At 35.4% G+C, this 11,276-nt stretch overlaps 1 protein-coding gene across 6 annotated transcripts in view; it reads right to left on the bottom strand.

The window, feature by feature from the left end:
* The window catches only part of MAP3K2 (mitogen-activated protein kinase kinase kinase 2), a 100,798-nt gene that overhangs the window by 55,948 nt on the left and 33,574 nt on the right, over nucleotides 1-11,276 (bottom strand). Inside the window, exons 1-2 of one of the 6 annotated variants that reach the window (XM_019624562.1) lie at nucleotides 3,141-3,155; nucleotides 1,433-1,600 (exon numbers count right to left, since the gene is read on the bottom strand). The exons of 4 other annotated variants lie outside the window; for them this stretch is intronic. The gene's annotated coding sequence lies outside the window, so the exon portion shown is untranslated. Of the gene's footprint in view, nucleotides 1-1,432; nucleotides 1,601-3,140; nucleotides 3,156-11,276 lie in introns of those variants that run through there. One more of the 6 variants, XM_019624563.1, reaches the window with a different exon arrangement.

Raw genomic sequence — 11,276 nt, 5'->3', positions numbered from 1 at the left:
CGCAATGATGGAGCCAACTTGGGCCAGTGAAGCAACACCCTCCACAACTAGACTGAAGAACAAAAGGACAGCAACTTGTCTGTTCCCCTTCCCCCAATTCCCCAGCATTGTTTCCATCACCCAATTCCCCAAATTAAAAAAATTTAAAAAAGAACAAAAACAAAAAAACTGGAGGCTGACAAAAATAACCTTGTATGGGCTCTGAAACAGCCAAATGACTGTAACAACCAAGTAAATATCCATCCAATCAAGTAAAAGCTACATTCAAAATAGGAGGAAGTTTTGGGGCATTTTTACTTGAACTTGCTCCACCCACTTCCCTGCACAATCTTGAACTGGAGGAAGCAGCAGCCCAGTCCACAATTCCCTCCTTCCCAAACTAGAGGGAACAACAAACCTTTGCAATGCTCTAAGCTGCTGGAGGCTGCTAAGGGATGCTCTCTGTTTTACCTAACTCAGAGCTCAAATGGAAAAGATGCTAGTACTACTCGAGAGAACTGCAGGGGGCTCACAGACCTACAGATGACTGGAACAAAAGACTATGGGTACAGACACATACAACAGACCATCTAGGGTCCCAAGGAGAAGCTAGCGTAATATTCTTTGGGAATTTAAGATCTTCAAGAGCAATTGTGTATGTGAGGAATAAAAAAAGCTACACAGAGATTTGGTAAGAGGCATGCCTGGAAGATGCCTGAGACCAGAAACCTTCACACTGGGCTGATCCTACATCCCAGGGCACACCCAGCTATTAAGTGAAGAACTGGTCCAACAAAAAACCAGTCTGCAAAGATGGGGAGTGTGATGTTTTCTCAAATTATCAATTTTCAATAAAAAATTACAACACATACAAAAACCCAAACAAACAACAACAAAAAAAACCCCAGGAAAACAAACTCACTCAAAGGAAGGAAATAAACTGGCAGAAACTAGTCCTATGGAAGCATAGGTAATGGACTTGCTAAATACTTTGTAAAAACTGTGCTAAATATGCTTAAAGAACTAAAAAAAAAAACAAAGAAAAAAGAGAATAAGGAAAACAATATATAACAAAATGAGATCAACAAAAAGATAGAAATTATAAAAAGAAACCAAACAATTCTAGAGCTGAAAAAAAACAAAACCAAAAGGCAGATCTAAACAAAAAGATGCATCAGCAAACTTATAAAACAGGACAGTTGCAATCATCAAGGCTGAGGAAGAGAAAGAAAACAAAATGAACAAAAATAAACAGAGTCTAAGGAACTTTTGGGACACCATCAAACAGACCAATATAAGCATTATAGGAGTCCAAGAACGAGAAGACAAAGTGAAAGGGGCAGACAGATTATCTACAGAAATAATGGCCAAAATCTTCCCAAGTTTCCCCTTCCTCCCTCACTGTTCCATGTGTGTCCCTCCCGAAGCTGCGCCCTTGGTGGAAGAGGACAACCTTCCCGGATAGAGGAGAGGACCATTCTTCGGTCAAGGGTACACGAGTAGCTGCACTCCCCTGCTAGAACCTCCAAACGAGCTCTCAAGGTCCATTTGTAGGAGAACGTAGGGTAGTCAAGCTTCCAAGACTCCAGACACATCCAAATGAGGTGCTACATGTAGCAGTCTGCCATTAAAAAAACAAAACAAAACAAAAAACTAAACAAAACAAAAACACTTCCCAAGTTTGATAAAATATATAAATTTATAAGACCAAATAGTTCAATAAGTTCCACGTAGGACAAACATTAACAGATCCACACCAAGATACAATATAATCAAATTGCTGAAAAACAGAGAATTTTGAAAGGAGGCAAAGCAAAGTGAATTTTGAAAGGAGCCAAAGCAAAGTGACTCATCATATACAACGGATCCTCAAAAAGATTATCAGCAGAAAACCTGGAGGCCGCAAAGCATGAGGATAATACATTAAAAGTGTTAAAAGAAAAAAATTACCAAACAAGCATTCTATATCTACCAAAAATTGAGGGAATTTATTACCATTAAAAATGCCCTACAAGAAATGCCAAAGGGAGTTCTTCAGGTTGAAATGAAAGATCATCAGACAGTAACTCAGATATATTAAAATATGAAGAGCTCCAGAAAAGGTAAATACATAGGCAAACATAAAAACCAGCATTAGTACAATATTGGTTTGTAACAACACTTTTAATTTTCTATAGGATATAAAAGAAAAATGTACAAAAATAATTATAAATCTACATTAATGGGTACACAATGTATAAAAATGTTAATTTGTGACTGATAACACACAGGGGTGAACAGACCTGTAGAATAGTAATGTTTTTATGTGTGATTGAAATTAAGTTGGTTTCAATTAAAAACAAACTTATGGGCCGGCCGAGTGGCTCAGTTGGTTAAGAGCTCGCTCAAGAGTTTGAGCTCTGAACAACAGCGGTTCGAGTCCAGCCCGAGCCGAGCAGCCGCTGAGCTGCCAACAGGTAGCAGGATGGCTCAGCTAAAAAAACAAACAAACAAACAAAAAAACAACTTATAATTTTAGGATGTTAAATAAAGTGAGAAACAAATCAAACTGTGTCACTATAAAAACTCAACTAAATACAAAGAAAGAGTAATGAAGGAAAAGAGGAACAAAAATGTGACATACAGAAAATAAAATGGCAAAAGTCCTTCGCAAGCAGTAATTACTATAAATGTAAATGAACTAAACATTCCAATCAACAGGCGCAGATTGGCACAAGGGATTTTAAAAGCATGATCCTACTATATATGCTGTCTACATGACACATTTTATTTAGATCTAAGGACAGAATAGGTTGAAAGTGAAAGGACAAAAAGATATTCTATACATATAGTAACCAGACAACAGCTGGAGTGGCTATACTAATATCAGACTAAATAGACTGTAAGTCAAAAACTGTTACGAGAGACAAAGGACAGGGCTGGCCGAGTGGTGTGTTGGTTAGGAGTTGGCTTGGGACACCAGCTCTGAGCAGCAGGGCCCTGGTTCGGATCCCACATGAGGCAGTGACACTGCCCTCTACAGCTAAGATGGTGAAAAACAGTTCGACCGTAGCTGGGCTGCTGTGAGTAGCCGGCAACAGCATAGGCTGCAGTGGGCTAGCTGGCAGCTGGCGTGAGCTTGCGTTAGCTACCATCCAATGGCTGGCAAGCAACTGCCTCACCTGGGAAGAGCGCAATGATAATACCAACATGGGCCAGTGAAGTGACGTTCTCCACAACTAGACTAAAGAACAAAAGGACAGCAACTTGTCTGTTCCCCTTCCCGGATTCTGCAACACTGTTCCTCTCCAATTCCCCAATAAAATCTTAAAAAAAGAGAGAGAGAAAGGACATTAAATATTGACAGAAAGGTCAATTCATGAAGAAGATATATCAATTATAAACATATATGTATCAAACATCAGAGCTCCAAAATACATGAAGCAAACACTGACAAAATTAAAGAGAGGAATAGACATACCTACACAATAACCACACTCCACTTTTAGTAATGGATAGAACAACCATATAGATAAAAAAGGAAATACAAGAATTGAACAACACTATATACCCACTGAACCTAACAGACATATACAGACCAAAAAACAGAACACATATTCTCAAGTCTACATGGGACATTCTCCAGGAGAGACCATATATTAGGCCACAAAAAAAGTTTTAATAAATTTCATAAGGTTGAAATCAGATAAAGTATCTTTTCCAATTGCAATGGAATGAAAGTAAAAATGAACAGAAGAAAACTGGAAAATTTACAAATATGTGGAAATTAAACAAATTCTTAACCAAAGGAAATTTTTAAATCTTGAAAAAAATAAAAATGAAAACACAACAGACCAAAACTTATGGGATACAACAAAAGCAGTGCTAAGAGAGAAATTTATAGATGTAAATTCTTACATTGAAAAAGATTTCAAATCAACCGAACTCTGCATCTTAAGAAAGTAGAAAAAGAACAAACTAAACCCAAAGCTAACAGAAAAAATAATAAAGATTAACACAGTGATAAAATAGAGAAAAATCATAAAACCAAGAGTTGGCTCTTCAAAAATATCAAAAACATTGACAAGTTTTAGCTAGACTAAGAAAAAAGGAAAGATCCAAATAACTAAAATAAAAAATGAAATGGGGAACATTATAGAAATAAAAAGGATCTGATGGGAGTAATGCGAACAATTGTACATGAACAAAATGTATGACCTAGATGAAATGGATATATTTCTAGAAACACAAAACCTGCTAAGACTGAATAATGAAGAAATAGAAAATCTGAACAGACCTATAAAAGTAAGGATATTGAATAGTAATCAAAAACTTCCCAACTAGAAAAGCCCAGGAACAGATGGTTTCACTAGTGAATTCTATCAAACATATAAAGAAATCTTATCAAAAAAACTGAAGAGTAAGGAACACATTCCAACTCACTGGACAAGGCCAACACTACCCTAATACCAAACCAAGAGAAAGACATTACAAGTAAACCAAAGGCTAATTATCTCTTATGAATACTGATGCAAAAAATCCTCAACAAAGTAGTAGCAAACCAAATTCAGCAGCGTATTAAAAAAGGACTATACACCACAACCAAGTAGAATTGATTATTGAAACACAAGAATGGTTCAACAAATAACCCAATATATCACATTAACAAAATGAAAGAGAAAAAAGATACATGATGATTTCAATTAATGCAGAAAAAGCATCTGAAAAAAATTCAACATCCTTTCATAATAAAAAACACTCAACAAACTATAATAGCAATAGAAGGAAAATTCATACACATATTAAGGACCTCCTAAGGACAGCCTACACCTAACATCATACTGAATGGTGAAAGGCTGTTCTTATTCAGATTAGGAACAAGACATGGTGTCCACTTTGCCACTTCCATTCAACATAGTACTGTCAGTTCTAATAAGAGCAATTAGACAAGAAAATAGACATCCAAATTGAATGAAAGAAGTAAAACTATTGTTTGCAGGTGACAAGAAATATATATGTAGAAATGCCTAAAAATTCCACACAATCAAAAAGCTGTTGGAGCTAATAAATTCAGCAAAGTTGCAGGATACAAAATCCACATATAAAATCATTTAATTTATATACTAACTCTGAACAATCTAAAAGTAAAATTAAGAAAACAATTACATTTACAATAGCCTCAAAAAAAAATAAAACTGTTAGGAATTAACTTAACCAAGGAGGTAAAAAACTTGTACAATGAAAACTAAAAAACATTGCTACAAAAAACTAAAAAGACATAAATAGAAACAAATCCCATGTTCATGAATTAGAAGACTTAATATAGTTAAGATGGCAATACTACCCAAAGTGACCTACAGACTCAATACAATCCCTATCAAAATTCCAATGACTTTTTTGCAGAAATAGAAAACTCATCCAAAAGTTCATTCAGAATCTCAAGGGACCATGAATAGTCAATCCTGAAAAGGAACAAAACAAGGCTCATACTCCCTGATTTCCAAACTTACTACAAAGTTACAGTAATCAAAAGAGCATGGTACTGGCATAAACGCAGACATACAGACCAACAGAATAAAGTCCAGAATTAAACCCTTGCATATGTGTATGTAGGCAAATGATTTTTGACAACAGTGCCAAGACTATTTAACAGGGAAAAGACAGTTTTGTAAACATATGGTGATGAGAAAACTGGATATCCACATGAGAAAAAAAAAAAAAAGACCATACCTTACACCAAACACAAAAATTACCTCAAAATGGATCATAAACCTAAATGTAAGAGCTGAAACTGTAAACTGTTTGAAAAATATAGGGGGAAAGCTTTATGACATGGGATTTTTGCAACGTCTTGGACGTAGCACCAAAAGTACAATCAACAAAAGAAAAAATAGATAAACTGGAGTTCATCACAATTTTTTTTTTTTTTTTTTTCTGAGCCATCCTGCTACCTGTTGGCAGCTCAGCGGCTGCTCAGCTCGGGCTGGACTCGAACCACTGTTGCTCAGAGCTCAAACTCTTGAGNTGGCAGCTCAGCGGCTGCTCAGCTCGGGCTGGACTCGAACCACTGTTGCTCAGAGCTCAAACTCTTGAGTGAGCTCTTAACCAACTGAGCCACTCGACCAGCCTGTAAGTTCATCACAATTTAAAACTTCTCATGGATGAACCAGGAGGACATTAGGTTAAATTAAATAATCCAATCATAGAAGGGCAAGTACCACATGATTCAACTTATATGAGGTATCTAAAGTAGTCAAACTCTTAAAAAAAAAGATTGTGGTTGCTAGGGGCTGGAGGGTTGGAAAAATGGATAGCTGTTATTCAATGGGTATAAACTGTTGGTTATGCTAGATGATTAAGTTCTAGAGATCTGCTGTACATCACAGTGCATACAGTTAACAATACACTGTTGCATACTTAATGTTTTGTTAAGGGGGCAGATCTCATGTTTAAGTGTTCTTATCACCACACACACAAAAAGGAGTGGACACATGGAATCTTTGGGAAGTGCTGGATATGCCTATTACCTTGACTATGGTGATGGTATCATGAGTGCCTGTATATGTCCAAACTCATAAAATTGTACACATTAAATGTGTTATTTTTATATCAATTATATTTCAATGTTAATTTTTTTTAAAACTGATGAACATAATTCCACAAATAGGAAACCTCAACCAAAAAACAGAAACTATAAACATACCGTATTTCCCCATGTATAAGATGCACACCCTCTTTAAAAAAATTTTTAGTCTAAAAACTGGGTGTGTCTTATACAGTGGTTGTAGATTTTTTACTTGCATTTCCCGCTGAGGATGAGGCAATATATGAAGACAGTGATTCGTCATCAGACACAGATGAGGACAAGCTAATAGTTGGGAGTTTTGACAGTGATGAGTTGTATGAATTTTATGATGAATAAAACTTGAGTTAAATAATTTTATGTAATACATTTTTTTTTCAAATTTCGGGCCACAAAATTAAGGTGCGTCTTATACATGGGGAAATACGGTACCTCTGAGATATTGAGAGTTCGATTCCAGATCATCTCCTTAAAGCAAGTATCGCCATAAAGCAAGTGGTAATCTTTTTGCTGGTGAAGGCTCTTGCTGTCAATTTGTAAAAAAAAAAACATACCTGTGAAGCACAATAAAGTGAAGTGCTATAAAACAAGGTATGCCTATATAAAAAACGAACTAAAATGGAAATTCTAGAGTTGAAAAGTACAATATCCAAATTTAAAATGTATAGATTCAATAGTAAATCTGAGATAGTAGAAGAATTAAACTGAACAAAAAGATCAATAGAAACTATCCAATCTTAAGAAAAGAGAAAAAAGACTGAAGGAAAATGAACAAGGTCTCAGAAACCTGAGAGACAGGAAGCAGGCCAATATATTTTAATAGATGTCTAGAAGGAGGGCAGAAAAAATATCTAAAGAAACAATAGCTGAAAATTTCCCAAATTTCATGAACAACACCAATCTGCAGATCCAAGAAGCTCAATAAACCCTAAACACAATAAACAGCTGGAGATCTACACCTGGACACATCATAGTCAAACTTCAGAAAGTCAAAGATAATCTTAACAGCAGAAAGAGAAAAATGATTCCTCTTGTAGAGAGGAACAATACAATTAATGGACTGACTTCCATCAGAAATAAGAGCGGCAGGTGGAATAACATAGTAAGTTGACACACACACACACAAAAAGCCAAGCAAGAATCATATACAAGGTAACACAATTAAGTTCGCGAACTCATCCTAGAAAAAGTGCTACATACCTCATTACTGAATATTACTATGGTCACCTTCGAAGTACTATGCACCGATGCCAGTGCCTAGTCCAAATTTCAAAGCAATTTTGGAACTCTTTTTCTGGAATGGATATCACAGATGTCGTCGTATTACCATTGATGTTCTGAATGTCATCAAAATGTCTTTCTTTCAATATTTCCTTTACCTTCAGGTATAAAAAGAAGTCACTGGGGGCCAGATCAGGTGAGTAGGGAGGGTGTTCCAATACAGTTGTTTGTTTACTGTCTAAAAACTCCCTCACAAGCAGTGCGATATGAGCTGATGAATTGTCATGATGCAAGAGCCATGAATTGTTGGTGACAAGTTCAGGTTGTCTAACTTTTTCACACAGCCTTTCCAGCACTTCCAAACATTAAACTTGGTTAACTTTCTCCAATTGGCACAAATTCTTAATGAATAATCCCTCCAACATCAAAAAGGCTAGTAACATCGTTGCAACAAGTTTGCAAACTTAATTGTCATACACAGTATTCAGCAAGACTATGGTTCAAGACAGAATTTCCTGAAATAAAGACATTCCTAGATAAGGCTGAGAGAATTACCTGTAAGAACTACCTTGTAAGAAATACTAAGGGGAGTTCATTAGACTGAGAAGTGACAGTAGATGGGGTAAGTCAAATCCAGTCGACAAAATGAAGAACACTGGAAATGATAAATATGAGAATAAGTTTAAAAGGTGATTAAAATGTTTGCTTTTTGCTTCTTTTAGGCTCTTTAAAAAACACGTATACTATATAAAGCTATGGAACAATTCACACACACACACACACACACATGCACACACACACACACACCATTCCACCTAATAACAACAGAATGCAGCATCTTTTTTAGCACCCAAGACAGACCTTGGCCATATCCTGGGCCACAAAATAAATCTCAAAACATCTAAAAGAACCGAAATCACAGAAAGTATGTTTTGACCATAATGGAAGCAACCTAGGAAGTAAAAATAGAAAGACAACAGGAAAATCTCTAAATGTTTAGAAATGAAACAACAAACTTCAAAATAATACACAGCTAAAAGAGAAAGTCTCAAGAAAAGTTTAAATATATAGAACTAAATGGAAATACAATTATGCAAAACACAGATAAAGGAGTGGAGAGAGGAAAAATTATAGTACCGTGCTGGGCTGTTATTGTACCACCTACCCCAACAGATGCCCCATCTAATGCCCTTTGAGCAAAGATGGAAAGGCGTAAAAGCAAGAATGACCCCTGTGGTGTTGGAATGGGATTGGAGGTGTCATTATGAAATCATGTTTTTTAATATGTATGGATAAAAAAACAGAAATATAGATGTATATATGTATATGTTTGTGTGCATTTGTGCACATACACACATTTATGTACCTATATGTTTTATAGCCTTGGCTACTGAGATCTGGGAACAGTAACATCCTACTCACAAGTAAACCTGCTAATTGTCAGTTTCTAAATAACGATCTCCACTAAGAAGAACCAGGGCTCCTTGAAAATATGGGTTATTTTCAAAATGAATCAGGTAACTTGCAAGATGAGCCTAGAACACCTTACTATGCTAGAAAGAAAATATACAAAAAATCATGGGACATGTCAAAAGTACACAAAAAATAGTTTGGAGGAGCTCTCACTAGTCAAATCTGGGACAATTAGAGTATTAAAATAAATAATCATAGATTATAATCCATTGACTATAAAAGGAATCCATATATTCAGACACATTATAAGTAAATGAGTCAAGAAACTGGGGATCAGGACCTTTTCCTTTTTTGACATTCAAAAGCATGGATGCTTGAATGTAACCTAATAAATTATAATACTGTAATAGAATTACAAAATCACCATTTGGCAATCATCAATAGTAACAATTCAGTCCATAAAAATAACAATGAATACTAAAACGAGTGTTTCAAAATATCCAATAATTATAAAGAAAAAAAGAGTACTTTTTTAAGTGTAGAAATCTGGCAGAAAGCTTAGTCAAGTGATTAATATTAAGATCACTGGTAATGGGCAAATTAAAATCATTTACTACCTGACAGGATGCATTGAGAAGAATATCACATCACCCCTTGGGATGTTCCTGCCAAAAATGTATAACCTAAATTGAGTCATGAGGAAGCACTGACGAATATTCTAAAAGCTAACTGCTCTATAAACTTCAAAACTGTCAAGAGTCAAAAAGCATGGAGATACTTGCTCCAGATGGAAAAAAACTAGATATACAACAACTAGATACAAAATATGATCGTAATTGAATTACTTTGCTAAAAAGGACATTAATGAGACCACAGGCAAAATCTGAATGGGTTCTGTGAATTAGATGATACTATTCTGTCAATGTTAACTTCTTGAAAGAGTTGCTCAGTCTTTAGACCGATTATATGAAAACATGCATTCCCTTATTTGGTAACCCCTTGTATTTATTACACACAATGAAATAAATTCCCTGATATAATAATATACTGAGAAGATGAGGCTCTGGGCAGAAGAAAAACCTCATAATTTATAGGGCAATGGATAAAGTATTCAAAAGGTTTCAGTCTCAACAGTGGAAACTGCACTAGACTAATTGATGTTCTAGTTCTATCTAACAAAGCTTAAAAGCAAAACACAAAGGATCTGTTTCCAAGTAACTTATTTGCATCATGGAACAAACAATAAGGAATACAAAAATTCAGTGCCCAAGAAGGTAAAATTCATAATATGTAGTATCACATCAAAAAGCACCAAGTATGAAAAGCAGAAAAATATGACTCAATCAATTCAGACACAAAAATGACAGATATTAGTACACAAGGTCATTAAATACAGTTGTCATAGCTACATTACATATGTTCAAGGAGGTAGAAGATAGGTGTTCAGTAGAGGCTTGGAAAGTATTTTTTAAATTTTAATTTATTTTATTTATTTTTTATTTTATTGGGGTGACAATTGTAAGGTTACGTTAAGTTTCAGTTGTACAATTCTGTCATACATCATCTATATATAACATTGTGTATTCACCACCCAAAGTCAGTTTTCCTTCCATCACCATATATTTGATGTCATTTGCCCTCATTTACCCACCTCCTCCCTCCTTACCCTCTGGTAACCACTAAACTATTGTCTGTGTCTATGCATTTTTGTTTCTTCATTTGTTTGTCTTGTTCCTTTGTTGTTTTCAGTTTTATATACCACATATCAGTGAAATCATAAGGTTCTCTTTTTCTGACTTATTTTTCTTAGCAAAATAACCTCAAGATCCATCTATGTTGTTGCAAATGGCAATATTTCATCTTTTCTTATGGCAGAATAGTATTCTGTTCTGAATATGTACCACATCTTCTTTATCCAATCATCTATCAAAGGACACCTGGTTTGTTTCCATGTCTTGGCCATCGTAAATAAAGCTGCAATGAACAAAGGAGCATATATATCTTTTTGTTTGTTTGTTTGTTTTTGTTTTTGTTTTTAGCTGAGCCATCCTGCTACCTGTTGGCAGCTCAGCGGCTGCTCAGCTCGGGCTGGACTCGAACC

Source organism: Hipposideros armiger, unplaced genomic scaffold, assembly GCF_001890085.2.
Source record: "Hipposideros armiger isolate ML-2016 unplaced genomic scaffold, ASM189008v1 scaffold_592, whole genome shotgun sequence".
In the NCBI taxonomy this organism is placed as follows: Eukaryota; Metazoa; Chordata; class Mammalia; order Chiroptera; family Hipposideridae; genus Hipposideros; species Hipposideros armiger.
The sequence above is the reverse complement of the archived record's forward strand: the minus strand, read 5'-3'. Positions and strand labels throughout refer to the sequence as shown.